Genomic DNA, 22824 nt, shown 5'->3' with positions numbered 1-22824 from the left:
AATAGAGCTCTTGCTCTCTTGCACTCTTGCTCCTGAAGATGTAAGCAATAAAGTTTTGCCGCAGAAGATTCTGGTTTGCTGTGTTCTTCCTGGCCGGTCGCGAGAACGCATGTAAGAGAGGAGCAAGGTAGAAATTGAAGGTGCAGAGAGGAAGAAGAGAAGCTTCCCTGACGGAATCGAACCCCAGGCCATGGTGGTAAGAGCACTGAATCCTAACCACTAGACCACCAGGGAGCTTCAAGACCTTCTTCATCTGAATAGAGAGCAGGCTTTAGTAAACCTGTTGGAAGCTTATTGAATTGGTGGTAGTGGACACTGTCAGGGTCATAACTAGCAGGGATGGTTAGAGTAGCAGAGTTATCTTATTTCTTGAACCTAAGGAATATGAGTATTTCTGGACCTCATTTTCTGGAAGCACATCTAATTTAGCAGCCAGGAATACCAGTCTGCAAATGTCTCATATGCAGCTGGTATAAATACACTTGGGTCAGGAGCAGTGTATATATACCATTAGGAGCTACCATACTTTTAACTAGTCTGATACTAGCCTTTCCTTCCTCCCTCCCTCCCCCTTCCTTCCTACCTACCTACCTTACTCACTTACTTCTCTCTCTCTCTCTCTCTCTCTCTCTCTCTCTCTCTCTCTCTCTCTCACACACACACACACACACACACACACACATATTGGACCTTTCCTATGACCTGAGCAAGTGTCATGCTAAACATGTTTCTTCTGTGCTGATAATAAGGCTTTGGTTAGTCATTCTTACTCCAAAACACATAATGTTTCTTGAATGTAAGCATAACTTGAAGACTTGGCCTAAGTAAAGGAGCTCATGGCTGGCATTTACTAAAGCCATATATCTTTTGTGAACCATGGTATCATTATGTACTCCTGGCTGGCTGTAACCCAATTATGTAGACCAGATTAATCTTTAACTCAGAGATCCACCATCATCTGCCATTTAAAGTGTGCACCACCAATGCTTGTCTAAAGCCAGCATTTTATAGCATGTTTTCCCTAGATGAAAGGCTTTTCATGTTCAGTTTCCATATTATTGTTCCCTAGATGCCCTATATCCAATAGCTCATTATGGCCTTAATTCCTTGTTTTTCTGTGGGAGCAATTTTACATCCACCTTCCAAGCTAAAGTCTATGCATGCAGATTTAGGTTAAGACCAACAGGTTCCCACATAATCCACAATCATTCTTTTATCTTCTAGCCATTTGTCCATAGCCTATCACTAGCTCTGCCATCTCTAAAAGGAATCACAGTTTGTTTTATTATCACGGGACATTCCATCACAACATGATGAGGTTTGAAAGATGATAAGTAGCTGGCCTATTTCTCAGTAGAAGCAATATCTGAAGGAAAGAGAAAACCTCTCTGTGGGCAGATATTTATATTAATGGGTGTCCAGGAATTGGAGTTTCCCTGAGACAAGATTGCCTTCCAGATAAGTCTACATGACTACATGGCTCAGAGTGATTGAGTAGGGACTGTCCAAAACCATATTCACAAGATTAGGAAGGACATATAAAGAACAGTACAATTTGATTGATTGTCTCCATTCTGAGGTCATTTTGAGCTAGTCAATTTGAGAGGCTGGTCCGGGTCAGATCTCACTATCCACTCCTCCAGCAGCTTCTGTATGGTTGTGGTATATCCATGGTTTGACATCTTCAACTTTAAGAGCTGAGGAAGTGGGAAATTTTCATTCAGTATCAGCCAAAGCCTTCCAGAACTACTAGATGTAGGTATATCCATACTCTCAAAGGTGCTCTTTACTGGCTAGTTTTATGTCAACTTGACACAGCTAGAGTTATCTGAAAAGAGGGAACCTTAATTGAAAAAAAAATGCCTCCATAAGTTCCAGTTGTAGGGCATGTTTTAAATTAGTGATTGATGGGGAGGGCCCAACCCACTGTGAGTGGTGATCCCAAGTTCTGTAAGGAAGACATTTAAACAAGTCGTGAGGAGGAAGGCAGGAAGCAGCACTCCTGCATATCCTCTGCATCAGCTCCTGCTTCCAAGTTCTTGCCCTGTGTATGTTTCTGTCCTGACTTCCTTCAAAGATAGACTACAATATGAAAGAGTAAGGCAAATGAACGCTTTCCTCCCCATTTTGCTTTTACTCGTGGGGTTTCATCTCAGCAATAGAAACCCTAACTAAGACAGAAGTTGATACAGGGAGTGAGGTACTCAGACCTGGCCATGTTGTTTTGGGGAGGATGTGGAAGAACTTTGGAACATAGGCTAGAAAGGCCTTTCAGTGTTGAGAGGTCAATGTAAAGTTTTGTATTAATGTTGGAAAGTAAGAATGTTGAAAGCAGTGGAGACAATGGAAGCCTGACTTGTGAAGATTCAGAGAGAGGCAAGGACTCCACTGGCTTTTCCTGCCTATTTCCCCAGAGGTCATTACTTGCTCTGGACATCCAGCCTTTCTTGGTTTCTTCCATTCAGAGACTCCTGAACTATGTTTCACAGTACCCTTGGCCACTGAAAAAGGACCCCAAAATTCCATTGAGGGCAACTGCTTCCCAGTTCCAGAGACCTCCAATAGACTGATAGACCTGGGAGCAGTAGCCTTTTTGGACCAACTTGGGTAGTGGTAAAGGAGATTTTGCCAGGGCATCCAGAAATGCTGAGGGAGTTTTTCTTGGAATAGCCACCCCAACAACAATGAAAGTAGAAAAGAGGGGAATGTCATTAGTGGATCAAAGCTAGGACTGCTCATGGAAGGCTTCAACTCCAGGTCTAGTTTGTAAGCTTCAGATCCATGTCTAGCATGTATCTTCATTTTATATTCTAAAAGCACAAAGTGGGGCTAGCAAGCAAGCAAGATTTTACAGAAGTGTAAATGGCAGTCAGCAGATTGTTAGGGGCATTGACCATTGTTTTGGCTGTTCCTCCAGGCCATTTTGTTACAGGTAGCAAGTTATGCTTGGCAATTAGTTAGTGTAAGCAGTGTTTTAAGAAAATTGTTAAATAAAACAATATCTAACCATTGGTCTTTTCTACCTTATTCTACTTCAGAGCCTGCAGTCAGATTCTTTTCAACCTGAGACCTGGTGACAAGGATACTTTTTCCATGTTTGAGCTTCTTGAGTTTTCTACACTCTACAAAATTCTGAAAGACTTTGAGTTAGATCTTAAACCCTTCTCAGATGGAGCTCTGAAAACATGTTGTAGGAAAGGAAATCAATCAAAAGCAGATGGCCTTGGTATGTTTGTAGGAAATAGTTACCTTTAGTGTGCTGAGGGGAATATCCTCTTCTCCATGACATGATATACAGATACATCATCCATTTTAAGTCATAATCAATTTTTATAAGAAACAATAAGTCCTACTCTTAGTGAGTAATCATGTCCAAACTTGACACATTATACAAGTCAACTACAGCAGTACAAGTTAACTGCAGTAAATATAATACCTTGACCAACCAATCTTTTTTACTATTATTTTTATTGAAAATAGATTTTTTTCACACAATATAGTCTGATTATAATTACTCCTCTCTCAACCTTTTCCAGATCCTTCTCTCTTACATTAACACCCAATTCCTCACCCTTTCTTTGTCTCTCTCATTAGAAAATGGGCAACAAAAAAAAAATCCAACAAGAAAACATAAAAAAGAACCTAAGGAAAAGTGCAAGACATGCATGTAGACATGCATATAGACATACAAACACATTCATACAGACAGAAGTGCATGTAGACATAGAAAGAAGCACAGTCACACATATAGAAAGGCATATATGCATAGAGAGAAATATACTCACACAGACAGAAACACATATAGACATAGAGAGAAAAACATTCACATAGACAGAAATCCCATAAAAACATAAAATAGGAAACCATAATATGTAAGCAAAAGGGTTGTAAGGGGAAAAGTGCCCAGACAAAGCACTGAGAGAAACCAAACTCCAAAAATACCCTCGAGTTAACTTTATGTTGACCATCCACTGCTGGGCATGGAGTCAGCCTTTAAGTATGTCAACAAAACAATCTTATTCTTCACTCTTGAATGTTGATGACAGTTTTATGTTTAGTATGATTGCATGCAGAAGAATCCTATTTACTAGTCAAAACAAATGAATCCTTGGTAAAACTAGCAAAAAGAATAAATCCTTAAAGCAGTATGCTTCATGAGAGAAGTCAGATACAAAAATACATAATCTGCTCAAATTTGTATAAAAATTACAAAAAAGAAAGAGAAAGTTTGTATGGGCATAGATCAGAGCTGTTTGTCACAGGCCAGAATTACGGAAATGATTGTTTCCATGAAGTCAGAAGAAAAAAGTTTATGTAATGATTTAGGTGTCAGATTTAAGACTATATGTAGTCCACAGCTACATGTCATAGCTCATTGAAATATATACATTTAGATTCTGTTGTACGTAAATTTTAATTAATAGAGATGATTTTAAGGAAAAAATTTCCCAACTTTGATGAGCCCTAGCTTGGCAGAAGAAAACCCGTGGCAGCCTTTTCTGACCCTTGTTTACATCTCTGGTGGATCGCAGATCTCCTCCAGCTACTTAGTTATTTGTCTTAGCCCTCAACCCCAGCAGGCACCCCCTATTAACCCAAGGGCTGCTCCTGCCAAAGAAACAAGTAGACTGACAGTGGGTCCACATCTCTCCTCTGTGCCTCTAGATATCTACTCTTGTCTGTAACTCTATAGCAAAATATTCATTGCAGTCTCCTGCTCCATTCTGACCCCATTCCCAAGGGATCACAAAGAGCTTCTCCTCCACTTTTCCTTTCCCCTTCACCCCCCATTATCCTAGCCTCCAATGCAAACAGACATACCATGGGAACACACCAGCTGAGTAGGCCAGAGAAACAAGTCCACAGAAAATCACCTGCCAGACAGCACACAGCCACCACTCCATGCTTTATCCAGGGAGGAAACCGAAACCAAGGAACATAACACTCACCCAACAGAAACAAAGCCATATATTATTACCCTCCTATAATCATTCCAGTCCCAGATGAATAGACATGAGAAGAAAAACACAATCAATAACAGCCAGAATAATATGTCTCCACTGGAGCCCAGAAACTCTACAACAACAAGCACTGGGTATTCCAACATAGCTGAATTACAAGAAAAACACCTTAAAATAGCCTGTTTGGAGATTATATAGATTCTTAAAGAGGAAATGACTAAATTCCTTAAAGAAATTTAAGAAAACACAAGTAGTGTGATAAAATAAAGAAATACCTTAAAGAAATCCAGGAAAACATGAACAGATTAAGAAAATTAATAAAACTCACCAAGACCCAAAGATAGAAATAGAATCAATGAAAAAAATCCCAACTGAGGAAATGTTAGAAATGAAAAACTTGGAAATTTGAACAGGAACTATAGAAGCAAGCTTTGCCATCAGAATACAAGAAATGAAACAGAGAATCCAGGCATTAAAAATAAAATAAAGAAATTGATATATGGGTCAGAGAAAATGTCTTGACATGACACAAAACATCCAAGAAATCTGGAACAATATGAAAAGACCAAACCTAGTTATAATAGAAATAGGGGAAAGAGAAGAAACCCAGCTCAAAGGCCAAGAAGTTATTTCGAACAAAATGATAGAAGAAAATTATCCTAACCTAAAGAAAGACATACCTGTAAAGATACAAGAAGCATTCAGAACACCAAATAGATTAGACCCAAAAAGAAAGTCCCCTCAGCACATAATAATATAAACAATAAATGTACAGATGTTTTTTAAAAAGATACAAAAATTTGCAAGGTAAAAGGGCATATAAAGATAGAATATATAAAGACAGACCAATTAGAAGTGTACCTGATTTTTCAATAGACATTCTAAAAGCAAACCAGAAGGGCCTGGTCAGGTCTGTTCCAGACACTAAGAGACCACTGAGGCAAGCTCAGATAGATGGAGAAAGTAAGATATCCCATTATCAAACCAAATTTAAGCAATATTGATCTACAAATACAGCCATACACCTGGTGTTAGAAGAAAAAAATTCCAACCTAAAGAGGTTAACTGAGACCATGAAAACACAGGGAATAAATATACATAGATCACCAAACTCAAAGGAAGGAAAACAAACACCATCACTACCACCACCACCACCACTCCTACCACCACCACTACCAATAAAATAATAGGAATTAACAATCCTTGGCCACTAATGACCACAATATCTCAATAAAAAGACACATACTTGTTAGTAACTGGTGTAAAAACAGAAACCACCTTTTTGCCACATCCAAGAAACACATCTCAGCATCAAAGATGTCAGGCTTTGGCAGATCCTCTCAGAAGACAGCAATATCAGGCTTCTGTCAGCAAGCACTTCTTGGCATCCACAATAGTGTCTGGGTTTAGTGTCTGTATTCGGGATGGATGCCCAGGTGGGGCAGTCTCTGAATGGCTTTTCCTTCAGTCTCTGCTCCACACTTTGTCCATGGACCAGAAACTTTAAATCAGATCAATAACTGACTGAAATATATATATGCACATTTGAACACATATACACATACAAATAAATACACTGTGTGACACACTGTAGTTTCCAGTGCCACTCTGACAGGTGATGGAGAGTTGGGAAAGATGGAGGAACTGAGCAGTGAGTGAGCAGGGGAAAGAGATAGAACTGGAGATGTGATGGTAGTAATGGATGAGAGAGAGGGGACTGTGGTGGACAGGGAGAATGTTACAGTGCCCAGAAGAGCCAACTGGGAGGTGTGGAGAAGCCTGGAGCTTGTACTCCAACTCAGCTTTTGAACACACTGCCCAATTCTGAGCAACAACAGGATATCCAGGATGAAGAAGGGCTCATTTTCTGGATGAGACATGATCAACAGTCCTCTGTTGTCCTTGGAGCCCACTTTGCTATCTGTGATCCATTGCCCCATGCTGTGCTGAAGCCTGGGGTTCATGTAGATGTCCATGGTCCTACAGCAATTGAGAGCTGTGTTGATGTCCCTGATCTAAGCTACTACCAAAGGTCATAAGAATGTCCTTGGCCTGCACTGCGACCTGAGGCCATATTGTTATGAGTGGCCTGCACTGCCATTTGAGGCCATGGTGATGCTGCGTCCGAGTTGCCATCAAGGGTTATGTCTGGGCCCATGGTCTTGCTGCAGCCAGGTCTGTGTTGGTGTCTGTGGCCTGTGCTGCCACGAAGGGCCACATGGATGTTCATGGCCTGTGCTCTTGCCTGGGGCCATGGGGATATCCAGGTCCGTGCTACTACCAAGGGTCACATCCAGATCCATGGTACGGCTGCAGCTGGGGTCTCTGTTTATGTGTGTGGCCAGTTTTAAAACTGAAGGCCAGTATGGACACCCATGGTCTGGGCTGCTACCCGAAGCCATGTTTGTGTCTGTGGGCCATGCTACTTTTTCCAAGGACCATGTTGATGTGAGGGACAGAGCTTCCACCTGAGGTCATGGTAAGGTCCAGGACCTGTGCAGCAGTGGCAGAGCTGTGCTTATGTCTGTGGTCTCTACTGCCACTGGAGCCCATGCTGAGGTACTGATGCTGGAGACCATGTGGGTGTCCATGGGCAGTGCTCTCACTGGAAACCATGCTGAGGTATAAGATCCTTGCTGACTGTAAAGGGCAATGAAGCTACTTTTCCCGTGATATTGATGATTGCATGTCGGAGAGTGGACCCTGAGAGGGAGCCTGGACCTCAGTTGAGCTAAAGGCTTTGAAGCCCCGTAGGCCCTGAAGGGATATTAGGAGCTTCACCTGCTCTCAAGCACCAGGCCCCTGTCACTTTTCATAGCCCCCATAGATTTGTGGCCATCAGTCACTTACAACACCCCAAGCCCCTCCACATGTAGGTGAGGCATCCCTAACATCTCAGTCCAAAACAATAGGATAATAGATGTGATCTGTGGTCACATAGGCTCAAGACAGAGTTCTCCATGCTAATGAGGTACCTAGAGAGCTGAAGGGCATAGCCAATAAGCTTGCCTTCCCAGACAATCCTTTCTACAAAAGGTATTTAATCTCAGGCCTACCCTGAGAAGTGGGGTATGGTTTTAAACATCCACTTTCCATCGTGGCAATAAATGATTTGGAAACACAGATGGTCTCTTTTCATGGAGATCTGCAGTGGGGAGCCATGGAGAAGGCCTTTGCCTACAGAGCCACTGTCTAATCTCCCATAGAAGGCCTCTCTGCACTTCCAGCCACAACCCTCACCAAGCCAGTTTGCCACTGACAAGCCAAGGACTCTCACCGTGGGACCAGCTGCAGCTCCCTTTCTCCCTCCCCACCTCGCTCTGCCGGCAACTTCCAGTGGCACCTGGGTGTCCAAGAGCCTGGGAACTCTACTGCCCGGCCTTGTCGCGAGCTGGGAACCCCTGAACCAGCTCCGGTGTCCTGTGCCACAGACTGTGCCTTCCTACCCTGAGCAAGCGGTGTCTCAGCGTTTCCCCATGGCCTAGCACCGGACTGGCAAAGTATGGGATAAGCGCAGTCAAACTCCCTATGTCCAGCCTCTGAGGTTGGACTCACAACCGCACAACTGCAGATTCACAGCTGAGAAAAAGACAAAGAAGGATTCTGTGACAATCACTACACCCCAAACATCCCAAAAGTAACAGCCTAGACAGAAAGCCATTGGAGAAATCTTTCAACATTATGATGTGAATGTTTAAAGTATTGATCTCTGCAACTGATGGAAAGGGGTGGGGGTGCAGGAGGGGAAGGATTCAATTTTTAAGGGGTTGGCCCCTGGGTGGTTGACCATGATCCAGTGAGTATATGGGAAACACAAAGTGGACTTGTTTGTTGTTGTTGTTTTGTTTTTTAGTTTTCCCTTTTTCACCCCAGGGGAAGAATGTCCTAAGGTCAGGAAATGGGTCTGGGAAGACTGTGAAGTTAGGGCTGCTGAGGGTTCATGATATGAAATTTCTAAACAGTAAAAATATTAACAAAAAAAATATATCATGAAATCTGAAGGCAAACGGACAGAACTAGAAAAACTCACCCTGGGTGAAGTAACCTAACCCCTGTCTACTTTATCATACTAAAAAGTTTTACATCCGTGTTTAAATTGTACTGTTGTACATAATAGGTATCAGACGATTTTTCCAGCTGTAATCAACCTAGCCCTGTAAATGTATTTGGGGCACATAACTTTTAAAAATGTTTTACTTGTTTATTTTATGTGGCTGGTTATTTGAAGTTTTGTAACTATCAACTTTTAAAATTAAATGTTACTTAGATATTTGTGAGATGAATGGGTATTATCATTACACAGTGTAACCATACGTAGAGAGTGTGTGCTCAACATTTAAAAAACTAAATCTAGTGTTCCATTTGTGCAACTGCTCCTTTTGAACGGAAAAATGTTTCGTTTTTTTTAAATTTTTTATTAGGTATTTAGCTCATTTACATTTCCAATGCTATACCAAAAGTCCCCCATACCCACCCACCCCCACTCCCCTACCCACCCACTCCCCCTTTTTGGCCCTGGCGTTCCCCTGTACTGGGGCATATAAATTTTGCGTGTCCAATGGGCCTCTCTTTCCAGATGTTTCTAAAACTCCAGCACTTTCAGTAGAATTTGAGATATCTGTTGCAAGGTGTTTTTCTAAAAAATAAGAGAAATTTTGATTAACGTAATTAAAATTGGGTCTTCACAGTACTGTAATGATTCAGCTTGGTGGAAGTTCCTGGTTCATTCATTTGACAACATGGAAATTAGAATTCTGGATCCAATGTACATTAGTCAGTACTGAATTTACGGTGGTGTAATTTAAAGCTTATAGAGGCTGAACATGAGGTAAAGTATTTATATTTAGGTTTGTGAGCTAATAACAACTGCTATGGTTGAAAAATGGTAGGCCAGTGGGCAGACAATAACATTCAAGTGTAAGCTTGGAAAAGGGATTGGCCAAGAACTTAAAACTGTCTATAGCATTAGTTTATGACTTCTTTGAAGCCTCTACCTACACAGTGGAGAAAGCATGATTAGCTGTTTAAAAGTAGGTCATTCTCTGTTCAGGCCAGTTAATTCTTCTCAGAGCAACTGACTTTATCCACCCCAAGAAGGCAACTAATTCAGTCAACGCCCATAAGCTGCATGGTTTCCAATCTAGCGTGATATGTTTTCCATGATTAATTTTCTCATCCCTGGTTAAATCACTCTCAAAAACTTCACCACCTCACAAAGTTAAGTCATTAACCATCTTGTTAGTTTTATTTCTATGCCATGGCTTCTAGTAGATTAAGTCGTTGCTAATTAAAAAAATGAGTATCAAGGAATGTGTATCAAGGAAATAAAGAAGGAGTTGCCCCTATTACAAATTTGAGGTCTGCTGTCTTAAAATATAGATGGACTTTATGAAATGAACAACAAAAGTCAGTCTCAAAGAAATATAAATGGTAGATAGGTAGATAGATAGACAGACAGATAGTGAAAAAGGAGAGAGAGAAGGAAAATATGAATACAGATACAGCACATGCAGCTAAGTGTATGTAGAGGTCACAGGACAATGTGCAGGAATCAGTTCTTCCCTTTAACCATGTGTGTCCTAGGGATGAAACACATATCATCAGACTTGGCTAATAATAAATGCTTTATTCACAGAGTTCCCCGAAATCTTTTAAAAACTAGCAGAAAGCCTTTCTCACTCCTAGAGAACCTTCTTTGTTTTTGTTTGTTTGTTTGTTTGTTTGTTTTTAAATTTTATTTAATTTAATTTTTTTAACTTATTCACTTTATATTCTGTTTACTGCCCCCCTTCCGGTCCCCCCTCCCACAATCCTTCCAATCCTCTCCCCTTCTCCTCTGAGCAGGTATCTTCTCCTTTAACTCCCCCAAATCCCCTTCCCCCCCCCCACATCAAATTTCTTCAAGGCTTGGCGCATCCTCTCCCACTGAGGCTAGACAAGGCAACTCAGAAGAATGTATCCGGTGGACAGGCATCGGCATAAGAGATAGCCCCTGTTTCAGTTGTTTGGGCCCCACGTGAAGACCAAGCGGCATATCTGCTACATTCCCCATTCATAATGGGGAAGCCTAGGTCTCTCCTGTGTATGTTCTTTGGTTAGTGGTTCAGTCTCTGAGAGCCCCAAGGGTCAAGGTTAGTTGACTCTGTTGGTCTTCCTGTGGAGTTGCTATCTGTTTCAAGGCCTTCAATTCTTCCTCCTATTCTTCCATAATAGTCTCCAAGCTCCATCCACTGTTTGGCTGTGGGTGTCTGCATCTGTCTGAGTCAGCTGCATGGTGGAGCCTCTCAGAGGACAGCCATCCTAGTCTCCCGTTCACAAGCATAAGCAAGTATTATTAATAATGTCTGGGATTGGTGCTTGCCCGTGGATGGGTCTCAAGTTGTGCCAGTTATTGGTTAGCCATTCCCTCAGTCTCTGCCCCATCCCCTTTGGCTGCATTTCTTATAGACAGGATAAATTTAGGGTCGAAAATATTGTGAGTGGGTTGGTATCTCTATTGCTCCACTGGAGTTCCTTCCTGGCTTCAGGAGGTGGCCTCTTCAGGAGAACCTATTTCTAGTTCCCTCAGCTATTTCTCTACTTCTAAGATGGTTTTGTTATTATTGTTGTTGTTGTAGTTCTGTTCTGTTTTTGAGATTATAATTACATGTCTCTCTTTCCTTTCCTTCCTCTAAACCTCCCCATATACCCTTCCATACTCTTTTTCAAATTAATGGCCTTTTTTTTTCAATTGTTTTGCAGACATGTACATATTTATACATATACTGACATTCCTAAATATAACCTGTTGAGTTCATATAATGTTACTTGTATGTGTGTCTAGGACTAATGGTTTGGCATGGAACACGAACTTGGTGTGCTCTTCCCTGGGGAGACTCACCTCTCCTGGTCCCAGATTTACACTGCGGCTTATTGTGCTTTGTGCATGGTTGGGGGTCTTCTGGGCTTTTCCCGGTCTAGTTTGGCCTGTTTGTTTGTGTCCTCCTTTTTCAACTCATGTTAGGTGGCCATGTTGGTGAGATTTTATGAATATATCTTCTGATGTTACTATGAGACACAATCTCACAGCACACTTCATCATCTAAAGTGATTTTTTTAATTAAAAAATGCTATGTAAACACAGCATGACAGATAGAGGTGCAAAAGTTGTGATTAGAACGGTGCTGCAGAGAGAAGTCATATGGGGATGCTACTGAGGGATTTAGTTATCTGAGACACACTTTTTCAGTTTACAAAGAAAATGTCTGAGTCTTTTAGTCAAATATTCATGTGTGAACTGATGTCAGAACAGGATTGATTCTCAATAGCACATGCATTCAGGCATTTTGAAAAATAACAGTAAACCACTGTCTCAGTATACATAAACACAGATGTCAAAATCTGAAACAAAAATCTCAAGTTCAAAACACTTCTTGCTTTAAACACTACTGATAAAGGTTTCTCAACCTATACAAGGCTAGAAAAATCAAGACAATATGGCCTGTTGTTAGAATGTGTCTTTAGTGAGCTGAATTTTGCTAGAAGTACAAAGACAATTCAATAGGGAGAGAATAGTGTTGTTAATAAACAGTAATGTCTATACTCATGTACAAGAGAAGCAGATGGGACCCCTTATTTCCTGCTATTCCAAAACACAATAAAAACTAACTCAGAATGTGCAGTTGACCTAAATTTGAAATCTAAAGCCACAGCTCTTAGGGGAAAACCTATGGGCAAATCTCCATGACCTTTGGCTAGGCAAAAGTTTCTGAGATATGGCAACAAAGGTCTAAGCAAAAGAAAAAGACAGATTGAACTATGTCAAAATTTAACTTTCATACTGGCTGCAAACACACCACCAGGGAAATGATGGTATTAAACAATCTATATTATGGAAGACAAGATTTGAAAATCTTCTATCTGATAAAAAGACTTTTAAAAATCTTTTTATACTCTAGAAAATTGTTCCAGACATGTAATATCCTTGAAAATATCTGTCAAGAGAAAATAACCAGTCATAAAATGCTAATATAGATAAATGCAACAGACAAACACATAAAAAATTAGATTAATAATAGCCCAGGGATGGGAGTCGGGAGGAGGAAGGTAGCTGCTGGGTAGAGGCTTCTCTCTGTGCAGATGAAGTGTTATAAACTTAGATTATGATAATAATTTTATAACTATGCAAAAACTATTTAGCTCCATTCTTTAAATTGAACTCAGTATAAATGGATGGATTTAATGGTAAGTAAATAGGTGTCTGTTTTTTTTGAAGAGGTAATATAATCAGTCACCAAGGCACCGGAAACTGCAGTTCTTGACTGGAGAATGTGATAGCTTGAGATTTCAAAGATATTACTTCTTAAACTTTTCATTAGAATTACACAACTTATGATCAATCTCAATTATAAGTACAGAATTTGTACAATATCAATTATGGAAAAATTAAAAATGGTTGACTAGCTCATTGCTGTATCTGAACAGGTATGATATAATTAGATGAGGGATCATCTATGAGAATCATCTGAGCCAGTAGGTTGCTCTCTGTTCTCTTTCTGGTCAGCTTCTCAACATGCTCTGTGTGATCACAGTGATGTAAGCTGATCTCAATATTATCTTAAACCAAAGACAACTGGTGTATTAGTCAGGGTTCTCTATAAAATAAATGTATGTGGGGGTGGGATGGAAGTAGAGAGAGAGAAGGGAGATTTTTTAGAATGAATTACAGGCTGTGCTCCAGTTAATCCAATGTCTATCTATGAACACAAAGTCCAAAAATCCAAAAGTTGTTCAGTGCATAAGGCTGGATGCTGGAATTCTGAAGAAGTAGGCTCCAATGCTGCTGAAGGTACAAACTTGCTACCAAGGTGAGAGAAAGCAAGGCAAAAAGCAAAAACTTCCTTCTTCCATGTCCTTATACAGGCTTCCAGCAGAAGGTCTGGCCCAGATTACAGGTGTGTCTTCCCACATCAAGATCCTCTTCTGGTGTGTCTGAAGAGAGCAGTGGTGATGCACTCATTTGCATAAAATAAATAAATTTTAAAAAAAAGAAAGACACATTTTTTTCTCCTACTGTGCGAGGTTCCATATTAAACCTAGAATCTCCATTCTGAGGGCCATATCAATACACTCAGCCTTACCCAGTTTTATGTTCCTGCCACCATTATCCCATACTTTTAGCATTCATTCCAACACATATTCTCCATATGTGCGTGAATGAATGAGCCAACTCATTAAGATCTTTAGTGTTACTGTGCACCACCTCATGAACTACACTTCCTACCTCTTCTCAAGGAGCCACTTGTGCATTAAGTCTGGTTATAGGTCTAGAGACAACAATTGGGAGGTCCTGAGGGACATCAATATTTTCTTGCCTATCATTTCTTTCAAAGGTCACTGTTGGTTTAGCAGACAATGAAATATTAATTTCCTCAGTCTTAGGTAGAAAAGACACTATTTCAGAGGGTAGTGAGGTGAGTACATCTTCTAATGAGGTACTTCCTCAGATAAGATCAACCAATAAGAACCTGAGAGTTCAAAGTTCCCAGTTTCAATAGGGTCCTTCCACAAATTTCCATTCAAAGTTACAGGATTCTATTGGTTACCAATTACTGTCCTGACTTAAATTGCCAATATTCTCTGAGCATGGGACTTCAAGTTTGATTGCAGTTGGGTTGACTTTCTGCAGCTTGAACTCTGTGGCTGCTGGAGAAAAGATTCTGTTCCAGGAGACACTTAGAAAGCTTTAGCAGGAGCGGGTCAATGTCATCACCAAGGTCATCATCATCCTTCACCTTTCATGCAAGCAGTTGCTTCATTTAATGATGGTGCTCATTCCTACCCTTTTTCAACTCATCCGGAGATGCTAAAAGCAACCAACCAGCATCGTTTCCCTTTTTTTTCCCACAAATTGTCATATGTGTGAATCAGAATAATCATGATTATTTACTTATCTCCTTAGGTTTGTAAAATAGTTCACACCATAGGCTTTTATCATTCTCTGACCTCTCAGGAGAGGCTTGGGTACTGGCAAATTGGAAAGTCTATTCAAAATACATAAATAAATCATCTTTATACTTCTGTTGGTCTAGAAGAGCAAAATCTATATTATTCAGAGTTCTATAGATTAACAGAACTTATAGATTGACTCTCTCCCTCTCCTCCCCCCTTTATTTCTCTCTCTCTCTCTCTCTCTCTCTCTCTCTCTCTCTCTCTCTCTCTCTCTCTCTTTCTATACACACACACACACACACACACACACACACACACCAGCAAACATGCCAGATATAATGCTGGTGAAGGAATGGAATTGGTAGTAATGCAAGAGCAAGCACACAAAGAGCAAAGGCTTCCTGCTTCCATGTCTGTGTATAGGCTTCCAACAGAAGGTGTGGCCCAGGGCAAAGGTGAGTTTTCTACCCTCAAGATCCAAATTAAAGGTGTATCTACAAGATCTGAATTAAGAGTACATCTTCCTACTTCACATTAAACTAATATCCCTCAGAAGTATGCTCTCCATTTTTTGGATTTCAGTTAATTCCAGATGTAGGCAAGCTGACAATCAAGAGTAGCCGTCACAATAAGGTAGGTTCATGCCCTCAAAAGAATGGCAGAATGCATTTCACAGTCAGTTCAAAATGAATTCTGTGCTAAGTATGCTAAATACATTCATTTAACATAGTTTTGATAGATGAATACTTAGGCATAGCCATGTATAATATAAGTGAAATCCTTTTGGGAAGGAGTTAATAATACTGCTATTCAAGTTTCACAAGAAAATCAACAAGCTAAAATTTTGGAATATATCCATACACTTCCTCCAATTTCTAATAAAACAAAACGTCCATCCACTTCAATATTCAAGTTTGGCCCACAAAGTTGATCTAGAGATTATCTGGGAGAGTTACCTTTGATAGAACCTAGTGGGGAAACCCCCACTCAATTCCCGATTCGGCGTGCACCCAAAAAATCACGAAGGACCATCTTGATGTAATTACATGAGGTCGTTTAATGACGGAGCTCCAGACTGACATTCATCCCACACAGGAGATAACAGATGTCGGCCACGAGGCTCAAAAGCTAGGGGTTTTTATGGGGTAAGGGGCTTAGGGGTGTGGAATTCAGCATAGTGACACACTATTGGCTTATTCAAACATCAGCAGAAAAATTACATGTACGTGCAGGGTGTCAGAGTTCTGTGAGTTGTTGACTCAGTTCAGATAGCCCTGTTATGTCCTCACATTCCTCTTTATCTTTAAGGTTAAGCTGTTCCGAGGAATGTTTTAACTATGGGGCATACCCGGGTTTGTTTTTCTTTTTTCTCAGCCCCAGGCAGCCTCTAGGCTCACAAACAACTAGTAATTTCTGAATACTTTATATGACTTACAGGTCTTGAAATTTCATCTTTCTTTCACCTTAAGCTACTGTGATGGTTTGTATATGCTTGGCCCAGGGAGTGGCACTATTGGAATGTATGGCCCTGTTGAAGTAGATGTGGCCTTGGAGTAGATGTGTCACTGTGGTGTGGGCTTTAATACCCTCATCCTAGCTACCTATAAGCCATTCTTCCACTAGCAGCCTTTGGATGAAGAAGTAGAACTCTCAGCTCCTCCTGTACCATGCCTGCCTGGATGCAGCCATGCTCTCATCTTGATGATAATGGACTGAACCTCTGAACCTGTAAACCAGCCCCAAGTAAATGCTGTCCTTATAAAAGTTGCCTTGGTCATGGTGTCTGTTCACAGCAGAAAAAAACCTAAGACAGAACTTGGTACCAAGGACTGCGGTATTGCTATGATAGGCCTGACCATGCTTTTGTTTGGAAGAATGTGGATTTGGGGACTTTGGATTTGGAAAGCAGTGGTATGCTTTAAATCAGACTTAATGTGCTATCCTAGTAGGAATATGGAGGACTTTGTTAATGAGAAAGATTTGAATTGTGTGGACTTGGCCCAAGAAATTTCAGTGGAGAAATTCAATATGTGGCCTAGAGACTGTTTTTGTGGAGTTTTGTTGAAGACTGTGGATACTTTTTGTCCTTGCCTGAAGAGTCTGCCTGAAGCTAAGATGAAGAGACTCAGTTTAGTTGCATTAACAAAAGAAGTCTCAGAAACACCCACCATAGACTTTGCTCTCTGGTTAAGTCTCATGGAGAGCATTTTAAACAAGCATAGCAAGCTGAGAAAGGAAAAATATAAAATGTATGGTTCTAGTATTAAAGGGTGTTGGGCATTGGGCTATACACAGACAGTCTGGTTTCCAGTCGAGTTGAGGTTTGAACCCTGGGACCTGGTGGTGATAATTCACCTACATGGCTCTGGCTCCTGTCGAAGTTACTGCCACCCAGGCCCCCACAGAGGATGGTTAGTAGTCACGTAGGCAATGTCCCAAGCTTCTGACCTTCAGGCTGGACTCCTCCCAAGTTACCTAGCAACAGTAAAGATAACAGCATCCCATAAGAGGGGCTGCTTGGCCCCACCTTGCTCTCTTACTCCTCTTACTCTCCTCTCCTCTCCTCTCTCTCCCTCTTCCTCTCTAGCCTTTCTTCTCTCTCTCTTTCCCCTTTCTCTTTCTCCTCTTGGCCATGACCAGTCTCTCTCTCTCTCTCTCTCTCTCTCTCTCTCTCTCTCTCTCTCTCTCTCTCTCTCTTTCTCTCTCCCTCTCTCTCCCTCTCTCCCTCTCTCTCTCTCAATAAGGCTCTAAAACCATAGAAGGTCTCTGTTCATCAAGGCCTGCTGCACTTACTCTCATCTGTGTGGGAACCTCAACCTCTTTCCCTCTGCCCTCTCTCCCATAATCCCAGGGCTACAGGGTGTCATCCCAGGGCCCCAGTCAAGAGCTGCCCCTTGTCCATCCTCTGTCGAGTGGGGTCAGTGGCTTAGATGCCCACCTGGGGTGAAGTGGAAAGCATCCGGCAGCCCTCCCATGTCCTCCTGCCCAGAGCACAGGAGGAACTCTGGCCGGACATGGGCTATCCCCCCTCCCCACATCTTCCCACACCCCTTTTAGTTCCTACAAAGGGATACCAAGAAGTGAAATGGAGCTGAAGCCTGTGTTCAAGGAGATAACAAATTATGGGAGTGGGACTTTGGGGCAAGATCCTACCCAGCTAAGTTTAGGTCCAGGCATTGTAGTACAAGCCTTTAATCCCAGGAGGCAAAGACAAGCAGATCTCTGAGTTCAAGAACAGCCTAGAACAGAGCAGGTTCTAGGTAAAGAAAAACTTTTCCAAGCTTGGTGGCCCACACCTTTAATTCCAGTGTTTAGGAGATAGACATGCAGATCTCTGAGATCAAAGTCAGTTAACAGAGCAAGTTCCAGGACAGCCAAGTTTAGGTAGTGAAGGAGTTTGGAAACTGAAAGCTGATGATAATGTAATGGAATAAGGGGACCGGCCATGTTCCAGCCTCAGCAAGCAGCAGAACTTGGCAAGTGCAAGAGCATTTTGGCCAAGTGGCTCTGGCAATAGAGTCCAGAATAGAAGGAACTACTGGGACAATTGATGCTGGTTAGCTGGAGCTAATTAATTAGTGGTGATTAAGAAGAGACCAGGATCAATGAAGTGAAATCTTCTGGAAAGTGTTTTTTTGTTTGTTTGTTTGTTTGTTTTGTTTCGTTTTGTTTTGTTTTTTAGCTTATTCGAGACAGGGTTTCTCTGTATAGCCCTGGCTGTCCTGGAACTCACTTTGTAGACCAGGCTGGCCTTGCACTCAGAAATTCACCTGCCTCTGCCTCTTGAGTGTTGGGACTAAAGGCGTGTGCCACCACGCTCTGCTGGAAAGTGTTTTCTGAGAGCACAAAGAAGCTGTATTCCACAGACAGCCAGGATTGTACCTGGTGCTGCAGCTGGACTTGGTAATGTATAAGAGTTACCCAGGTTGTACTGGTTCTGAGGCATGAAGGTGTCATGAAGAGCAGCTGTAGCTTGGCACTGTGAGATGCCAGGGAAGACCAGGTGGAGGTGCGGCCTCAGTTGTAGTTGATGGTGTAGGACTGAAGGGGTCAGCAAAGGAGTTGATGCTTGGCACTATGAAGAGAACCTATAAGAGGCTATTGGTGAAGCCTAATTGCAGCAGAAGACCTCAACATATTGGAGATGCCAGTACCATGGGATGATCACCAAGAACAGCAGCAGCAGTGGAGTGGATCAACCTGAGCTTAGAGTGCTACATTTGGCAGAGCTATAGAAGTGATGCCAAACCTTTGGAGGAGCCTAGAAGATCATGTGTGGATCCCAGGCATTAGATCTGCAACACTGAAGTGACAATGGAGACCTCAAGATGTTTGAGATGCTAAAGCCATAGGATACCTGCTGAGGAAAGCTGCTAACAGAGAGTAGAACCATCCCAGGAGAAAGACATTTGTTATAGTCAACAAAGATGAAGAAGAGTTGGAGATCTGAAGACTGCTTTGACATCAGACATGGAGATGCAGAGTTTAAAGATTGCCCAGCTGGTTTCCTGTCTTGCTTTGGGGTTTATAAAAATGATTTGATGGATCTCAGAAGAGATTTTGAACTTTGGACTTTTAACAATATAGAGAATACTATAGACTACGGGAACTTTTGAAGTTGGACTAAATGTATTTTGCATTATGCTATGTTTTAAGATCCTCATCCTAGCTGACTGGGAGCCAGTATTCTGCTGACAGCCTTCAGATGAAAATGTAGAACTCTCGCCTCCTCCTGCACCATACCTGCCTGGATGCTGCCATGTTCCTGCCTTGATGATTATGTACTGAACCTCTGAACCTGTAAGCCAGCCCCAATGAAATGTTGTTCTTTTAAGAGTTGCCTTGGTCGAGCCATGCAGTGGTGTCGCACACCTTTAATCCCAGCATTTGGGAGGCAGAGGCAGGCAGATTTCTGAGTTTGAGGCCAGCCTGGTCTACAGAGTTAGTTTCAGGACAGCCAGAGCTGCACAGAGAAACCCTGTCTCAAAAAACCAAAACCAAAACCAAAACCAAAACCAAAACCAAAACCAAAACCAAAAAAAAAAAAAAAAAAAAAAAAAGAGTTGCATTGGTCATGGTGTCTGTTCACAGCAATAAAACCCTAAGACAGCTACTAAATGAAAGTCTAAATTTTAATAGGATTTCCAGTCAATTGGCATGTATGTTACAATCTAAAAGGCTTTGTTATCTCATACAATGGAAACTCAATGCAAAGAGGGCTCAGACAATGGGTCATTTAATTGTAGTATCATTTGAGAGAAGACTGTAATGGCAATATCAAAATGTTTATATTTGGTTCAAAGTGGTAATGTCAGAGGAAGCTGGATGTAGACAAGGCTCTATCTTGCTGCTGGGTTGTTTGCTTGTTTTATTTTGTTTGGTCTTCAGTGACCTCTACTCAGGTAAAGCCATACTATTGGATTCACTAAAGAAGAGACTATCAGAACAAGCTACTGTGAAGCATAGTTGGAAGTTATTAAAAGATCCTTTTTAGGGGCTGGGGAGATGGCTTATCCGTTAAGAACACTGACTGCTCTGCCAGAGGACCTGGCTTGTATTCCTGGCATCCACATGGCAGTCCCAACTGTCTATAAGTGTAGTTCTAGGGGCATCCCATGCTGATTTTTCTGGCCTCCATAGGAACTGTACACTCATGCTATACAGATATACAAGCAGGTAAAATGCACGCATAAAATAAAAATAAATAATATTTTAAAAGATGTATTTATTATTTCATGTATGTGAGTACACTGTCGCTGTCTTCAGACACACCAGAAGAGGGCATCAGATCCCCATTACAGAGGGTTGTGAACCACCATGTGGTTGCTGGGAATTGAACTCAAGACCTCTGGAAAAGCAGTCCATGCTCTTAACTGCTGAGCCATCTCTCCAGCCCAGAAATAAAACTTTAAAGACATTTTTAGCATAGATCTTAAGCACATGGGTTAATAGAGAGGTGCTCAGAATAAGAACAAGCCATATTCAAGCAACAGTATGAGCTTTTTTGTAAATATGACTGTCAATTTCATTTCCTCAGATGAAGGGATGAGATGAAAACCTGACTCAAGATTTATGAATACATGGCTTGGTCTGAGCCCGGAGCATTTTTTCTAACTATCCCTAGGCCTAGGCAGGAAGCTTCTAGCCTCCATGCAATCTAATCTTCTGTCAGCCTGGACCTTGAAGACTTCAGCTTCCAGTCTTTGTCTGCTACATAGGCCTAAAATGTTTCAGCCGTTAAGACTCACTGCTGAATAAATTCACTCTTTCTAGCTCTTTCTGAGCTCTGGCTGGCTGGTTCAACTCAGCTGTTCTGGCTCAAACTCCTCTCCAAGCTGACTGAGTCAAATGGGCTTTTCTCAGCTGACTGAATTGATCTGCTTGGAAAGACTGCCTTGAACCACACCAACTAAACTGCTCTGAACTCAACTGCTCTGAACTGAAGTCTGTCTCCCTCCCTGCTCTTTAAGTAACTTCTCTTACCTGTTTATTTTCCTGAAAGTCATATTCGGTCATATTCTATCTTTGACTCATTCTGTCAGATCTTTCTCTGATTTGTCACTTTGTCTGCCCCTCAACTGGATGTTATTTTTGGGATTAAAGATGTATACTAAAGGTGTGTCAATGGTGTATATTCCAGGCAGAGGGATTAAAAGTGTGTGGCATCTCTGCAGTCCAGCTGTGTCATATATTTGGATGTAACTCCTTGCTAGAGTAGCCCTGTTGCTGGATTAAAACTCCTCTGCACTTAAGTGAGACTGGCACTTTATTGTCTTTACAATGGCTATATCCATAACCCTGAGGCTTTCTGAACTAATTTCCAAGACTTGAAGATTAAACAAAACTTAAAATTTAAGTTCATTTTAGAAATTAATTGAAAAAATACAAGCTTATTTATTTATGTAAAAGAATTTTCTTTTATAAATATACTCATAAATTTCTTTTTTCTGTGCCTTCATTTTTAAGTTATATTTCTTTAGTCTATTGTGAAAGGGTAGGAGTGGGAGCTTGCTGTTAATTATGATTGTGGAGAAAACAACTTGCAGGAGCATCCTCTCCTGCTTTGTGGTTCCTGGGCATTGAACTCAGGTTGTTTCCTTGGCAATAAGTGCCTTTATCCACTGAACCATCTCACTGGCCCAGAAAGTGGCTTTATGAAAGGGGGAGGTTATTTAGATGAGACTGGAGTGCTGAAATAGTAAAATAGTAAAATACAAAGTTGCAAATACATTGTCCCAAGTAAATACATTGTTGCTGTTGCCGTTCATATCCATATTTAGAATGTCCTAAAACTTTATGCATTATCTGGTAACCTAATTTGGTTTTATCAGCTATACTGAAGTTTCTACAAACAAGATCTCAGAATGAAGGGCCTCTCTCCTTTCCAGCATCCCTTTCATTTTCTGTCTTTCTCATCAGTAAAGGCTGTAAACTCTAACTCTCTCTCTCTCTCTCTCTCTCTCTCTCTCTCTCTCTCTCTCTCTCTCTCTCTCTCTCTCTTCTCTCTCTCTCTCTCTCTCTCTCTTCCTCCCTCTCTCCCTCCCTCCTTCTTCTCCCTCTCTCCCTCCCTCCCTCCCTGCTCTCTTGGAACCCAAGACTACCAGCACAACCCACAAGGGGCCCTTCCCCCTTGATCACTAATTGAGAAAATGCCCCACAGCTGGATCTCGTGGAGGCTCCCAACTGAAACTCCTTTCTCTGTGATAACTCCAGCCTGTGTCAGGTTGACACACAAAATCAGCCAGTACATGGGTTTTTTTCTGTTTTTTCTTTTGTTTTGTCTTTTGTTTGTTTGTTTACATGACCCATCTATTATCCTGGAAAAGAGCCACTCACCATTGAAGCACCTACTACTCTATCTCCTTCCTCCATTTAAGTACAGTTTAAGTATAGCCTTTACACCTCCTAAAGAGAGCAATTCTTGTAAGCACAC

The sequence above is a fragment of the Mus musculus genome, chromosome 3, assembly GCF_000001635.26.
Source record: "Mus musculus strain C57BL/6J chromosome 3, GRCm38.p6 C57BL/6J".
Classification (NCBI taxonomy): domain Eukaryota; kingdom Metazoa; phylum Chordata; class Mammalia; order Rodentia; family Muridae; genus Mus; species Mus musculus.
This window is presented reverse-complemented; position numbering follows the sequence as displayed.